Source organism: Stegostoma tigrinum, chromosome 10 (genome assembly GCF_030684315.1).
Source record: "Stegostoma tigrinum isolate sSteTig4 chromosome 10, sSteTig4.hap1, whole genome shotgun sequence".
NCBI lineage: Eukaryota > Metazoa > Chordata > Chondrichthyes > Orectolobiformes > Stegostomatidae > Stegostoma > Stegostoma tigrinum.
This window is the reverse complement of record NC_081363.1, coordinates 12,683,908-12,700,831: the sequence shown is the minus strand read 5'-3', so window position 1 is coordinate 12,700,831 and position 16,924 is coordinate 12,683,908. Positions and strand designations below refer to the sequence as shown.

The 16,924-nt window shown below is 42.5% G+C and overlaps 1 protein-coding gene across 28 annotated transcripts in view; it reads left to right on the top strand.

Annotated features, from left to right (window-relative positions):
- nrxn3a (neurexin 3a) overlaps positions 1-16,924 on the top strand; it is a 2,036,587-nt gene that overhangs the window by 2,696 nt on the left and 2,016,967 nt on the right. The window contains exon 1 of one of the 28 annotated variants that reach the window (XM_059648982.1): positions 753-855. The exons of the other annotated variants lie outside the window; for them this stretch is intronic. The gene's annotated coding sequence lies outside the window, so the exon portion shown is untranslated. Of the gene's footprint in view, positions 1-752; positions 856-16,924 lie in introns of those variants that run through there. 28 annotated transcript variants of the gene reach the window in all.

The following is a 16,924-nucleotide window of genomic DNA, read 5'->3' as shown; positions in this document are numbered from 1 at the left end:
TGTTTTTTTTTTAATTAAAAGAACAAATGTTTTGTGGACGTATTTTGTGTGGTTTGCGAATTATCATTATCCCGAGTTTATGGATAACTAAGTTTTAAAATTTCACTATAGGGGTGGGCATTATAATTAGTTAGCGGGCAGCGATGATACATAATGCGTAAATTATACGAAGTAGCCTATTAATTAAGGTTGTGTGTATTTGAGGTTATCCAGTGAACAGCTCAGCACGAGTGCGCTTTCAGGAGCGGTTTAAACCCTGTGTGTATGTGTCTATGTATTGGTCTCACTGCCGTCGTATTAAATCGGAATGTTCAGTAAACGCCGATAATTAATCAGAGGTTGGAAGGAGGGGCTGGGAGTTAATAAATTAACACGTACACTAATGTACCCCCCCCCCACACCAAACAAAGGATTAAAGCATTTTGAACAGCCCCGTCGACTGCGTATAATTATGCATTCACCATCTCATCCTCCCCAGTAACCCAGAATGTCGATTTTTCATCTCTATCACAGAGGATGAAAAATAATCGCACTTGACTTCGCATGAGCACTGAATATCACTGTTCACAAAAAAAACCTCGAAAAAGCAACGCAGCTGGTGAAACAGCAGAAGCTATTTCGGGGGGGGGGAGCGTGTGGTGGTGAAGGGGTGGGAGGAAGAGAGTACATTGTCGAGTCGTTGAATCGTAACTTTTTATTTAAAGTAAAGCAGAACGGAACTCAGACAGAAAATCCAAAATATCGAAATTGTTGGCGAACCTCCTCAGGTCTGGCAGCATCTGTGGGGGAGAAAGCAGAGTTAACGTTTCAGGTTCAGTGACGCTTCTTTAGATCCACACAGTGCATTTGAAACGTGTAAGTAGCTATATGATTATTTACAGTAGCTAGTCATATGATTTAGTGTGCATTTCACAAGCTGTAACAAAATTACAGCCTGCAGGGAGTTGCCATTAATGAACACGCGAGATTTTTAAAAAAATACACACTAGTGTCTTATTTTAATAAATGATTTGTTGTTGAGGCGGGGGGACAGTGAAATAGCCTCAGATGAGAGCAGTCGATATTTATCGAACCGGCTTGTGCAGGGATGGGATGTGATGACACGCCCTCTGGAGCAGGTGGGATTTGTACTCGGGCCTCCTGCCTCAGAGAGAGTGACATTATCAGTGCACCATAGGACCTCTTGCCCCCGTGCCCCCACCTTGGTAACCGCTGACACAATCGGCTGAGGAGTTTGGGCTTTTGGGGCACTCAGGCAGCCGTTAAAGTGCACAGGCCGTTCAGGGTCTAACAGGATAGTCCCACTTTTATTCTTCAAAAGAGTAGATCCCTATGATTTGTTATTTTGGAATGGGTCTACAATCCCGTTCAATTCCGTGGCGTGATGTATTTTCACCCCTTCTCTCCCCCCCCCCCAAGATGGTCACAGAAAAAAATAAACATTTGACCTCGATCGAATAAAACCGAGTATATCCCCCCCCCCCCCCCCGCCGGATGACCGGAGAGAACTGGACAAATCTCAGAGATGGAGCAGGAATTCAGCCTGAAGTCAAGGAAAGGGAGGCGGTTGAGATTCAGGGCGAATCGGTCTGCTTCACGTTTTAGTAGCGGCGAGACACGGTTCACTGGAAACTTTGTGGGGATGTTTAGTTAATAGATTCACTGAGGAGCTTGCGAGTAAAGATGTGCCATTCCTCCTCCACCCTCCCCCCAAAAAACATAATAATGCTGTAAAGTGGAGGGAGGGGATCTGGGATGTTTAATTTTTGTGCATGTACTTTCCTAGTTGGGTGCAGTGTTCCTCGGGGAGGGAGAGTGCTGGCTTTCTGCCAAAAGTGCATGTTTGCAGTTTTCCTGTCTCTGCCTGCTGCATTTCCCCGAGTGGTAACAAAGCTGGTGGAGTGGACGGTGCTGCGGGTCTGCCTTCCGCCGGTGTGTTGTTTCGCTTGTGCTTCTGATTTGCACAGAGCGCGCTCCCGGTGCGCGCGTCCGGAACCTTTGGTGCTTGGGAGGTGGCAGGGATGACGTGTGCCAGGGGAGTACAGCGTCCAACGCTGGGGGAAAAAAAGCTCATCACCATTAGATATACGAAGCCACCTCAACAATCATCATTTGATGTATTGTTAGACAGGAGACGGTAATCAGATAGTTTCCTTTTTTGTTTTAATAACACGCCTTGGAGGATCTAACATCTGAGATTTTTTTAAATAATCATGTCCAGCATTTGGGAACAAGAGGAAGGCATTCCATGAGATCAGGATGTAGACAGACGATAAAGGAATCTCTTCTCAGATGGTTATGATTCTCTGGGAGAGAGATAATGGGAACTGCAGGTGCTGGAGAATCCAAGATAACAAAGTGTGGAGCTGGATGAACACAGCAGGCCAGGCAGCATCTTAGGGGCACCAAAGCTCGTGTTTTGGACCTAGACCCTTCATCAGAAAAAAGCCTTTTTTTTCTGATGAAGGGTCTAGGCCCGAAATGTCAGCTTTTGTGCTCCTAAGATTCTGCTTGGCCTGCTGTGTTCATCCAGCTCCACACTTTGTTATCTATGAATCTATGAAATTCTTTACTGTCGAGGGGTGTTGGGCCCTTAAGTATATTAGTGAGAAGAACAGATTTTTAATCAGGTGAGGGAATCAAGGGTTGTAAGGGAAAAAAAGCAGGCAAGTTGAGTTAAGGACTATCAAATTCACCATGTATTCATTGAATGGTCGAGCTAATTCGATGTGCAGAATGTCTACTTCTGCTTCTACATCTTATGGTCTTATCTGCCAACCAAATTGACCTTTACTCCAGGTCATTATTTTCATAAAAATCTCATTAAAAGGATGGTTCACTGGATGGGTTCCAGAGATGAGGAACTTTAATTCACTTGTGGGATATGGACACAGCTGGCTGTAGTCTATATGCTGCCGGTTGATCCATAATGCTCTCAGGGAGGGAATTCCAGAATTTTGACCCAGTGACTGAGAAGGAATGGTGATGTATTTCCAAGTCAGGATGGTAAGCGGCTTAGAGGGGAACATTCCGGTGGTGCTGTTTCCAAGTATCTGCTGCCCTTATCCCTCTGGATGGAAGTAGTCGTGGGTTTGGAAGGTGTTGTCTGAGGATCTTTGGTGAATTTCTGCAATGCATCTTGTAGATGGTATGCACTGCGAGTACTGAGCGTCAGTGGTGGAGGGAGTGGATGCTTGTGGATGTGGTGACAGTCAAGTAGGCTGCTTTGTCCTGGATAGTGTCAAGCTTCTTGAGTGCTGTTAGAGCTGCACCCATCCAGGCAAATGGGGTGTTCTCCATCACACTCCTGCCTTGTGCCTTTGAGATAGTGGGCATGCTTGGGGAGTCTGTGGGTGACCTGCTCACCACAATATTCCTAGTTTCTAACCCGCTGTTGTAGTCACTGTGTGTTTATGCGGCGAGTCCAGTTGCATTTCTGGTCAGTGGTAACCCCAGACAGTGGGGGAATTCAGTGATTGTAGTGCTGTTGAATGTCAAGGACCATTGTGCCTTGTTGGAGATGGTCATTGCCTGGCAGTTGTGTGGTGCAAATGTTACTTTGACACTTGTCACCTTGGTTACTATCCAGATGTTGTTGCATTTGAACAGGGACTGCTTCAGTGTCTGAGGAATTGAGAATGGTGCTGAACATTGCACAATCATCAGCCAACATCCCCACTTCTGATAAGTTAGGCAAATGGATTTGAGAAAGTTGGGACAATGTTTTCTTTGGATCAGAGAAACTTGAGAGGGGAAGTGATAGAAGCTTTCAAATGCATGAGTGGTCTAGTCTAGAGTAGATAGTGAGAAGCTGTTTCTGCTGGAAGAAGGATGGCGAATGAAAGGGCATGGATTTAAAGTGATTGGCAAAATAAGCAAAGAGACATGAGGAGAGAATTTCTTACCCAGTGAGTGGTTGGAATCCAGAATACACTGCCTGAGAGAATGGTGGAGTCAGGATGACTTGAGATATTGGAGAGAATTGAGTCATTATCCGAAAAGGAAAAATTTGCAGGATTATGGAGAGAGGGTGAGTAAATGGCATTAAATGTGTTGCTCAGTGTGTTGCTCATTGGGAGAGATACAATGGCTGAATGACCTTGTGTGCATGGAACTGTTCTGTGATCTGAACATCACTGGTAAACCAGCGTTTATTACTCATCCCTAACTGCCCTTGAGAAAGTAGTGATGGTCAGTCACATCCTTGAACTAATTGTGCAATTAGTTTAGGCACCATTGGATTTGCTAGACCATTTCAAAGGACAGTTATAAGTCAATTGCATTGGTTTTGGCTCTGGAGTTACATAGCTGATTCGGACTGCAGGTTTTTTTTCTGACAAAGCATTAGTCACCAAGTTGGGTTTTAATGATGATCTGGTAGACTCTCAGTCACTATTGCTGCTGCCCATTTTAACTCCGTTAATTAACTGAATTTAAATTTTCTTCAGCCTTGATGGGATTTAAACTGATGTCTCCAGATCATTTGTCCACTCAGCTTCAGGATTGCTAGTCCAACTATAGGACCCCCTTTCAATATGCTGCAGACTTGTTGTCTTTGTAGTTTTGTTTCTAAGAGAAAATGGAAGGGAAATCATTGCGTTGGACCTTTCGTTGGAATCAGCCAAGTTGTTCACTCAGCCCTCTCACGGCACAGAAAATGGAGAAACCCCAAGGACTTGTATGAACTTGAGATGTTCCTTTTACGCTTAAACTCCTTTTTGCTATTGTCTCCGAGGTTGAAAAGCTGAAGACATCTTCAAGGATAACAAACCTAGAGTTGTCACCAATTTGATAAGGGGTGACTCCCCATGAATAATTCACTCGTATTTTTGTATCGACTGCTAGTGCACAATATCAAACTGAAATGTTTAAAGGATGACTGTATGGTATTTATTGCCAACATAACTGTTCTTATTTTTAAGATGTTAATTCTTTGTTTTAGCACTGGAATTTTTAGAGTAAAATATCTTAGAGGACAACTGCTAATCCACGTGAGGAATAGTATTGAACCATCAAGGCCATTGTACATGATTGCTGAGAGCTAGTTTAAAACAGCTGTTGAAGACCTATTGCCTACAGTGATTCATAATTTTGGCCCACGTGCACAGAAAATGGTCTAACGGCCCGGGATTATTGGGGCTAGTGAGCCATACATGGGAACAGTAAAACAAGGAGGAGGATAAATTGGATGGAAAATATTTTTATTCCATCATCACTGGTCTTTTGTTAATCTTGGCATCAGTATTGAGTTTCAGAGGAGAGCGGAAGTTCATCATTAGCCCTGCTCATAATTAATAGGCTATTTATCTCTGATATTTACTTACTTTTAATGGGAATAGATTCTATAGATGGCATAAATATTTGACAGTTCTTTATTCTGTGCATCCCAACTCAAAATAAATTAGGAAGCGTTGCTGAATCTTCACTTTACTTGGACTATACATTTTAAACCTGTCATTTGCAAATGCTTGTTTAGAACTTAATTACGTTGTTATGTTGATGCATGCTGATGGAATGTCGAACAGATATTGTTGCAAGGCTGACTATCAATAAGGGAAGACACAAGCAGAGACAGGATATGCAGCCAAAGGTTTTTCACCTGTGGCAATAAAAGCATGTATGGAAATTATTGCTTAGCTGGACATAACTCAAACATTGTCAAAGTGAAATATTCAATCAAAGTTTTTTTTTGTTTTGCCGTCATTAGTACAGGAGTGCAAGAACACCAACACTAGAAAGAAAACAATAATTGATAGAGTTGTATATATATATAAATACATGATATAAATGGTAAATCTGCCATAGTCCAACCATAGTGACAGGCTGCTGTCTCATTAAAGAGAGGCAGCTGCTGCTGGTTTAATCTGAGGGTCACCATGCCTCAAGTGAAGGGACAGGTTTAGAAGGAAAATTCTTTTGTGATAACCTAAGCCTGTGGAGGTATTACTCTGCATCTCAAACCTGTTGCCCAGTTAGCTGTTTCCTATTACAGATGTGCAAACTTGTACATTTGTGTAAATTGTTTGCTTTCTCAGTTGGGCATTTCAGTCTTGAGTTCTTGACAAAAATCTCTGATTTTATGACTCTTTTTCAAATTATATACATACAGAATATTTGAACTAAAGGGACAACTTTATTGTTTTCTTAATATAACCATGGATTTCCTCGGCACAATGACAGGATGCTACAAGTGTTGAGTGTTGAGAATTTCTGACTTGACCACAAGCACAGGGGTAGTTGAACTACCAATATTTTCAAGAGTTCAACTGCATGGAATAAACACTATTCTTTAACTGCTAAATAAATTGCTTTATTAACAATTCCAGGCTTGAGCCAAAGTATATTGGAGCAAATTCACAAATAATGTGGTTTCCACAGCTTTTTTTTCTAATTGCTTTTCTCTACAGCAAAAAAAAACCCACCATGGTATTATTGCCTATAAAATCAACTGCTGAAGTAATTAAGGATGTAGTTTAGTCATATCCATTGTCCAGACGGACAGATTAGATTTATATTAGGGTGTCAATTAAGCTTCAGCGGTAACAACCAACAGGGAACAGCAAACATCTCACTTTACCCCATTTCTTTCTTTGGTTGCCTGTGTATTACTACCTGACGAAATGAAATCTGTCTACAAATGTCTCTATTTTACTTTTTTGAGAATTTTGTATTTAGCAATTGATTCTTTAGGGTGTTTATATTTTTTTTAGGTGCACAGTGCACCTGCAGTTGAATTGTAAATGCCCAACTTAGCAGTAAAGATTTCTGCATCCCGAGTACTCCTGTGTCAACATGACCATCCAAATGCATATTTTTAAGCTGCTCTTCATGCAATGTCTGAAACCATCTTGACTTCTTCTACTGTAATGGACCTAGAAATCAGTGGTACAGTTTGACATTCATAGTTTCATTAAAAAACTGTTTTGCATTGATGCAAAAATAGTTGGATAATTAATGTTCCATTTTGGGTATATCTATTCACTTATTTATTCACGCCATTAATTGCTATGGTCACTGGTTAGCTTAGTTGACTGGATGACTTTTTTTTATGATGCAGAGTGATGCCATCAGCACTGGTTCAGCTACTGCAGCAGGCTGCAATTGCCATGGCGATGGCCACATTAAATCACCGCCAACCATCTAACTTCATTGAGGGCATGGGGCTATGATGTTTTTACCTTGTTATCCACCTCTCATTGCTCAATGGTCAGTTAAGAATCAGCTACATTGCTGTAGGTCTGGATGGTCCTCAGGCCAGATTGGGAACTGAATTTTTGTTTTAATATGACAGTTGACGGTGGTTGCATGGCCACCATTAGGTCAGCATGCATGCTGGATTATACTGTTAGCAAATTTATATATGCGTGTACTTTCTTGATTTCATGGATGTCAATCCACTTGCGAAATGCAAATTTATGAACCTCACTTAAAAAAGAAAAACTCCAGGATGAGAAAATATGAGAGCCACAATGCCTGCAAGCTCTTAAAATATGTTTCCATGAATGAAACCAAAATTCTGGTTTTATTCAAGATAATAAAATGTGAGGCTGGATGAACACAGCAGGCCAAGCAGCATCTCAGGAGCACAAAAGCTGACGTTTCGGGCCTAGACCCTTCATCAGAGAGGGGGATGGGGAGAGGGAACTGGAATAAATAGGGAGAGTGGGGGAGGCGGACCGAAGATGGAGAGTACAAGAGAGTTGCAATGGGAGAGAGATTCCCTGAGGTTGGTCCGGAGGGAGGAGGGTAACTTCTTCAGGTTAGGCATCCCTGGAAGAGGCTTCGCAGTGAGGTTAAAATAGTATCAGAGATAATGGGAACTGCAGATGCTGGAGATTCCAAGATAATAAAATGTGAGGCTGGATGAACACAGCAGGCCAAGCAGCATCTCAGGAGCACAAAAGCTGACGTTTCGGGCCTAGACCCTTCATCAGAGAGGGGGATGGGGGGAGGGAACTGGAATAAATAGGGAGAGTGGGGGAGGCGGACCGAAGATGGAGAGTACAAGAGAGTTGCAATGGGAGAGAGATTCCCTGAGGTTGGTCCGGAGGGAGGAGGGTAACTTCTTCAGGTTAGGCATCCCTGGAAGAGGCTTCGCAGTGAGGTTAAAATTGTATCAGAGATAATGGGAACTGCAGATGCTGGAGATTTCAGGGATGCCTAACCTGAAGAAGTTACCCTCCTCCCTCCGGACCAACCTCAGGGAATCTCTCTCCCATTGCAACTCTCTTGTACTCTCCATCTTCGGTCCGCCTCCCCCACTCTCCCTATTTATTCCAGTTCCCTCCCCCCATCCCCCTCTCTGATGAAGGGTCTAGGCCCGAAACGTCAGCTTTTGTGCTCCTGAGATGCTGCTTGGCCTGCTGTGTTCATCCAGCCTCACATTTTATTATCTTGGAATCTCCAGCATCTGCAGTTCCCATTATCTCTGATACTATTTTAACCTCACTGCGAAGCCTCTTCCAGGGATGCCTAACCTGAAGAAGTTACCCTCCTCCCTCCGGACCAACCTCAGGGAATCTCTCTCCCATTGCAACTCTCTTGTACTCTCCATCTTCGGTCCGCCTCCCCCACTCTCCCTATTTATTCCAGTTCCCTCCCCCCATCCCCCTCTCTGATGAAGGGTCTAGGCCCGAAACGTCAGCTTTTGTGCTCCTGAGATGCTGCTTGGCCTGCTGTGTTCATCCAGCCTCACATTTTATTATCTTGGAATCTCCAGCATCTGCAGTTCCCATTATCTCTGATACTATTTTAACCTCACTGCGAAGCCTCTTCCAGGGATGCCTAACCTGAAGAAGTTACCCTCCTCCCTCCGGACCAACCTCAGGGAATCTCTCTCCCATTGCAACTCTCTTGTACTCTCCATCTTCGGTCCGCCTCCCCCACTCTCCCTATTTATTCCAGTTCCCTCCCCCCATCCCCCTCTCTGATGAAGGGTCTAGGCCCGAAACGTCAGCTTTTGTGCTCCTGAGATGCTGCTTGGCCTGCTGTGTTCATCCAGCCTCACATTTTATTATCTTGGAATCTCCAGCATCTGCAGTTCCCATTATTTCTGGTTTTATTCACATGAGTAGCAGTAATTAATTCCAGTGATGGGCACATTAGATGAATCAAGTCAGTTAGACTTTGTTGATTAAAAGGATTCACCTCCATTTTAGCGGACAATTAATAAATCATATTTTACATGGTATAATATTGCACTTACAGTGAAATAGGATGCACATTTTTGAGTGGTACAAAAGAAGATTTTTGTATGTTATGTACTCCTGGCATTTAGCACATGAGTTGCAGTAACGTAAGTATATTTTGCAAAACGGGGAATTACTTGCTGTTTTTTTAATGAGGTTCATTTTTGTTTTGAACTTGTTTCAGATTCAACACTGCCTGCAACTACAGGCCAAAGTTTGCCAGAACTTGTTTCTTAGGACTCCATTCAACAGTTGGAAAATCTCTTTAAAGTCTCCTGTCTCACTGGGAAGTTATGGGTTGATTGAGAATTTTTGATTGAAGGTGGGGGTGTCTTGGCTGAATTGGAATGAAGACTGCAATGGGATAGAGGATTTTGGAGATAATGGTCAGGACAGTTGAGTCTGATGAGTCATTTTTGTTTCACCTGGTTTGACAGGATTATTTTACTGAAATAGTAATCCTTTATAGTCCACAAGGATGCTGAAGAATCCTGAAATGGCACGGTAGCCTGGTGGTTAGCACTGCTGCCTCACTGCACCAGGGACTTGGGCCCAATTCCTTGTGTGTGTGTGTGTGTGTGTGTGTGTGTGTGTGTGTGTGTATATTCTCCCTGTGTCTGCGTGGGTTTCTTCCAGGTGCTCTGGTTTCCTCTCACAGTCCAACGATGTGCAGATTAGGTGGATAGGCCTTGCCAAATTGCCCTGTCGTGTCCAGGGATATGCAGGGTAGGTGGATTAGCCATGGGAAATGCGGGGTTATAGAGTCGGGGGAGGAGGTCTGAGGTGGGCCTTTGGAGGGTCAGTGTTGACTTGATGGGCCGAATAGCCTGTTTCCAAACTGTAGAGATTCTAAAATTGTGCCTGTTCATCATCACCTGGTCCTTTTTTACAGTCTTTGGGTCCCTAATTGACATATCAAAGATCCTTGATACCTGTTTCACATTGCCTTAAAAGAAGTCACCTAAATTTAGCAGTGCAGATTTGGCACAGATTGTTCCACTGCTGAATAAATATACATTATATCTGATTTACACCTGAAACCTGGGAACAATGCAAACCAATTTCTGCCCCACATTATACCACAAAACACAATGGTGGAATTGTTTGGGGAAAAAGGAAATGATACTCTATTCTCATTTTGCCAAAACATTCTTTGATCATGTGGCACATTAAAATAGTGATCAGTACTTTTTGTGTTTAGCCCATACTACATTACGGAGATTAATTCAAAAGCTACATAGTTTGGCATTTGTACGTAGATTGGACTCTGAGCACTCGAGGATACATCAAAGCCTATTTTTCAGGCTCAATAGAGTGATTATGGGCAATGTATAATTATCTTTTTATGTTTACTATTTGTGGCAAATGTTTATAATTGCAGCTAAATGTGAAAAGCAGAAAACGGGAACAGCTCTCAAAGCATCAATATACTTTTTGAACAATTCTACTATTGCTGCACATGCTGTCACTGCCTGAAATGTTTCACTTGGTGTCTTATGACAGACGCAGAGACGATTTCAAATTAAAATTCTTTAAGGACTCCAGTCAGTGGTCAAATGTTGATTGCAGTGTTCAAGTGTGTAATCATTGAAGTCATATTTATTACCAGCACCGCTCCATGATATTTGTTTTATACTATTCTTCTCAAATTACAATTGTAATCTTTCATTCCGTTTCTGTATTTCAGATGGTTTAAGTTGCTTTGGACTGAACATATATTAGAGTGTGTACTATTATTGCGCAATAAACTCAGAGCTTTGCAAATGGTGCAGCTATGGAGAGTGGGAAAATTTATGTCAAGTAATTTTTCTTTAATGAGGTATGGGAGTGGTATTGTCATGGGAGGAAATCCAGAGGTGTAACTTCAATTTGAGCTGAGAACATGACCACTTGTGGGTCTCGTTCACAATGAAGGGTCGTAAATACACAACAGGCACGAGTAAATTCAATGGGGAGTTCATGTGGAGCTTCTTTACCCAGAGACCCAGAGAGTGTTTGAATTATTGCGTATAATACTGAATTGAATAATTGCAATGGATAACAATGGATAAATGGCATCTGACAGAAAGCTAGATAAGTACATGAAGGAGAAAAGAGTAAAAAGTTATGCAGACACGGTTAGATGAATTACAATGGGTGTAGACTCAAGTGAAGCATAACGTTTGGACACATCATTTGGACCTATTTTTGGCAGATTGTATCAAACAACAATTCATAGCAGGCAGAGTTCTGATTGTGTCAAACCAACCAATGCTTGCAAAATTCAGAATATCATGCTTAATATCTAACAGTAAATGCGATTCCATGATTGCTCAGCAAGTGCTACCCCATCTGGATCATGCTAAGAATTATACTCACAACCAATTTATGATTATCAGTAGGGTTCATAATGTAATATGCTAGCTGGAAGCTATGTGTATTCATATTCAGGACCTGTCCTCTGTAGGAGAAAGGAGTTGGTTGAGGGAATCACACTTTTTCTTTGAATTAAAAATATGCTTGGATAAAACACAGTGGGGAATTCTCCAGAACAAGGGTGGCATAGTGGCTCAATGGTTAGCACTCCTGACTTACAGCACCAGGGACCTGGCTTCGATTCTACCCTTGGGCGACTGAGTGTGGATGTCTGTGTGGATTTCTCCCAACACTCCAAAGATGTGCATATTCGGTGGATTGGCCTGCTAAATTGCTCATGGTGTCCAGGGATGTGCTGGCTGGATGGGTTAGCCATGGGTGAGCAGGGACCGGGTAGGTGGATAGATCTGGGTAGGATGTTCTTCAGAGGGTTGGTATACATTCAATAGGCCAGATGGCCAACTTCCAGACTGTAGGGAATCTGTGAAAACTCAACCAGAGCTGACTTTGCAACCAATTAGCTGTCTATTTTCATGAAGTAGAAGTTGTTGCTGACTTTGAAATTTTGGCATTCTTGCATTTGTCCTGATGAATGCAAGATGAAACCTTGAATAATATATGTATTGATTTTTCAACATCACCAGGAGACTGCAACTTTGAGTTCTTAAAACAAACTAGCGCATTCTTTTATTTTCCTTGGCTGGTATTTGCCACTTCAATAATGTTCCACATATTATCTGTCTTTTTAAGGCTACTGCATTCCAATTGATTTTCCGACTTTAAACTGAGACCAAGGGCAAACTTTCCATCTCCCTGAAAAGAGTGATGGGAAAGATAATGAGAAATGGATGGACTTCTGTTCAAGACCAACTTACCCAATTATTTGCCCTTCTCACCACTTCACCAATTAAATAATGGAAAATGTATAAAAGTCTTCAAGTGGTCAATTAACAGCTATCTACATTCCACCTTCTCCCTGATTTTCCTTGCCTTTCCAGCAGGCAAGAAAAGTGGCTGGCTTCCTAACTCAGTAACTGAGTTCTGGGTCACATAGAGCTTCCATTTTCATCCAGTTGGGGACCATTAGAGGTGGAAATGAAGAGTAAGAGGCTGGTCTCTGAAAGCCACCTCCAAAGGAGGAGGCGAAGGCCCAGTGGAATTAATGCCACACAATTAATTGAGAGACCCAGGTAATGTTCTGGGGAGGTGGGTTTGAAGCCTGCCGTGGCAGAATTTGAATTCAATAAAAATCTGGAATTAAGAGGCTCATGATGACCACGAATCATTATGGATTGTCAGGGGAAAAAACCCATCTGTTTCTCTGATGTCCTGCAGGGAAGGAAACCACTATCTGGCCTACATATGACTCCAGATCCACAGCAATGCGGTTGACTCTTAACTGCTCCCTGGGCAATTACAGATGGACAATAAATGCTGGTCTAGCCATGATGCCCTTATCCCAAGAATGAATTAAAAATAAACTGTTTTCTCCCTCCCCCCAGAATCTACATTTTATCATAAAATCCCTACATCATGGAAACAGGCCCTTTGGCCCAACAAGTCCACACCAACCATCACACCATCCCACCCAGACCCGTTCCCCACCTAATCTATACATCCCTCAATACTACAGGCAATTTAGCATGGCCAGTCTGCCTAGTCTACACATCATTGGACTATGGGAGGAAACCCACACAGACACAGGGAGAATATGCAGACTCCAGACAGACAGTAACCAGAGGGTGGAGTTGAACCCAAATCACTGCTGCTGTGAGGTAGCAGTGCTAGCCACTGTGCCGCCCCAATTCCTATGATTCAGGCCCTGCAAGACATCAAAGAAAAAGACTTGACATTGGATCTGTGGAGACTATGCCTCAACCTACAGTCTTTAGGGCTGTAAGCTGCTGACTCTGGTGCTGGCTGTCGAGGCCTATGATTCTGGTCATCTGCTACTGAGCCAATCAGATGTGCTTTCTCAAATGGTGGGGACAGTAAGGCAGTTGATTCATCACTTGTCTGCACCTCCCCTTCCCCCCCCCAATCCCCACATGCTTCATCTGATAAAAAGGAAAATTGTGTGGAAGAAGTGTTTCATTGGCTGTGAAGTACTTTGGGGCATAGATGTTTTGAAAGATGCCAATTAAATGCAAGTCTTTATTTATGTTTTTGTAATCATATTCAATATTAATTTTATTGATATGAGAGGCATTATATCACTGATTATTCTACAAGTCCATTAATCACAAATGCCACAGAAATACTTAATGCTATTGCAACAATGGTAACACACTTGCTCAATCACTCGTAATGACATTAGCTATTACATTGGCAGTACCTAGCCTGATGCACAGGAAGTCTCAGACAACAGGTTACAGAATTGGGAACTGCCACCAGATTTGGTTTCCCTCTCCTGGGTGGTTTTAACTGTCTGCTTTTGGACTTAGCAAAGGTGCAACTTTAATTGCTACCAATGATGTAAAATCCTATTATTATATTCAGTATTATTCTGTCAGGTGAAGGCCCATTCACTGAGTTCTTTATGGCTCCCGAAGAATTTTCTTTCATTGTGTAGATTTTGCTGAAGCTCCTTTACAATACAACAGTATTGAGATAATAACAGAAAGCAGCTGGAGCCTTAATAATCTGCATACATGTAACATAAGTAGCTCTATACTGGATGGGCTATCCATTACCAAAATGTAAAACTTAATAGCAGTGTGCACTAATCTAACAATGCCAAGCAGCTGGTAAAAGGCTTGCATTATATTTGACATGATTCATTTGTGCTGTGTTGTTGTTTACTAGAAGGGATAAATGCCAATCATGTTTGAGGTAGTATAATCTGCCGATCTGGATACATATTGTGTTTTAATTGCACTTTTCATTGGAAGTTCTCTGAGTGCTTGTTACAGAACAGTTATGTTAGATGATATTTTCACATTGTTACCAGTCTTTATATACAGTGGGTCCCCAATTTACAAATGTCCGGTTTACCAACACTCATAATTACAGAGGAGATCCCATAACACTGTTCATTTTAAGGATCTGACTTGTAAATGGTCACTTGTACTTAACAAACAATTTTTTATATTTGACTGTGTTGGGTTTCAACTTGTGTACAAATCAACTTAACGAACGTACTGAGGAACAGATAATAAAGTCTGAAGCTGGATGAACGCAGCAGGCCAAGCAGCATCTCAGGAGCACAAAAGCTGACGTTTCGAGTCTAGACCCTTCATCAGAGAGGGGGATGGGGAGAGGGTTCTGGAATAAATAGGGAGAGAGGGGGAGGCGGACCGAAGATGGAGAGAAAAGAAGATAGGTGGAGAGGAGAGTATAGGTGTGGAGGTAGGGAGGGGATAGGTCAGTCCAGGGAAGACGGACAGGTCAAGGAGGTGGGATGGGGTTAGTAGGTAGGAAATGGAGGTGCGGCTTGAGGTGGGAGGAAGGGATGGGTGAGAGGATGAACAGGTTAGGGAGGCAGAGACAGGCTGGGCTGGTTGTGTGGTGCAGTGGGGGGAGGGGACGAACTGGGATGGTTTTGGGATGCGGTGGGGGAACCTATTCTTGGCTGGGGGATTGCCTGCAATTCATCTTTTATTTAAATGCATAATGTATTAAGCTTTGCTATCTGGTTAAGATCGGCTTTGACTTCTCAGCCAGTGGCTTGAGAAACTCCTACTGCTGAACTCTGATATAGTGCAAGTGTGGTTATAGGCTAAATTTTGGTGAAATGCCAATTTTCAATAAGGGTTTCTCACCTTGAGGCCCAATGAGATTTTTTGCAACATTTATCCAAACCGATCTTATTAACTACCTCCTATGGTGAAGCTCTCTCGCCTGATTCTCCTCCACTCCCCTAAGCTGGAAGATCTTGTTACTGCCAGAATATCCTGTAGTGAGCTGGCATCCCTGGCACCCACTGGCACCATCTTTAGGAGGCTATTGTGCACCTAGACAAATGCGGTCTGTTCAGAATTGTCTGGCAGGGTTCCTGACATTTGCCCTGGGCATGGCAGGGAGGAGGAAATTGCTGTCCTGTTTTGTGGATAAAACTGTAGGGGTGGGTCCTGCTGGATGATGCAGAAGAGAGATCTTGTTCCCCAGACGTGGTAGTGAAGACCGTAGCAGCAGACCCTGTAGAATCCCTACAGTGTGGAAGAAGGCCATTCAGTCCATCAAGTCCACACTGAGCATCCCACCCATACCCCACTCCCCCCTATCCTATACCTATAACCCCTATACTAGCCCATGGCTAATCCACCTAGCCTGCACACCTTTGAACTATTGGAGAAACCAGACTATCCACTGGAAAACCATGCAGACACGGGGGAATGTGCAATCTCCAAACAGGCAGTCACCCAAGGGTAGAAACAAACCTGCGTCCCCGGCACTATGAGGCAGCAGTGCTAACCATTGAGCCACTGTGTTGCCCTGGTCCAAAGTAGCAACCCAGGTAAGTGCGGACGAATGCATCGTGGTGTAGTTTCTCTCCAGGTCAGTTTGTCCCATTATTTCCCATTCTTGCCATCTATAGTGCCTGATTCTACATTTGAAGTCATAACTTACCTTCTATTTTTGTAATTTGTATGTATCCAAGGTGCTGTGAATTGTAAGTAACTTAACTAACATCAACAGATTAAAATGTACTGCTGAAAATTAAGGGACCCATTGTCAACAAACCCCCAGGACCTCATGACTTACACACAATGATTCTGAAAGTGATAGCTGCACAGGGAATAGATGAAATCATTAGCAGATGTAACTTCAATTTTGAAGAAAGGAGTGAGAAAAAAATTAGGATACTACAGGCCCGTTATCCTGACAGCAGTCATTGAGAAAATGCTGGAATCGATTGGCAAAATAAATTTAAATAATGAACTTTGAAATTGATCATATGATCAGGCAAAATGAACATGCTTTAACAAAAAGGAAGTTACATTTGATAAACTTAGCAGAGTTTCTGTTGATTTGACAATTAGTAGATAAAGGGGAACCTGTAGATATAATACGCTTGGATATCCCCAAAATGCATTCAATGAGGTGCCATTAATAGCAAGACAAGTGCTAATGAAGTCAAGGGTAATGTATTACGTTCGGTTGATGAACAGATAGTAGAGTATACAGACAATTGGGCCATTTTTAATTTGGCAATCTGTGACCAGTGAATTGTTGCAAGGAAGAGTTCTGGGGCCTCAGTTATTTATAATCTGTATGAGTGACTTAAATGAAGAAACTGAGAGTCGTATATCTAAGTTTGCTAATTGTACAAAGTTAGCTGTTAGTGTAGCTAACCTAGTTGATAGTATGTAAGCTTTGTGGAGAACACCTGGTTGTTGCAAAGAAATATAAATGGACTAAGTTGGAGATGGAATTTTATG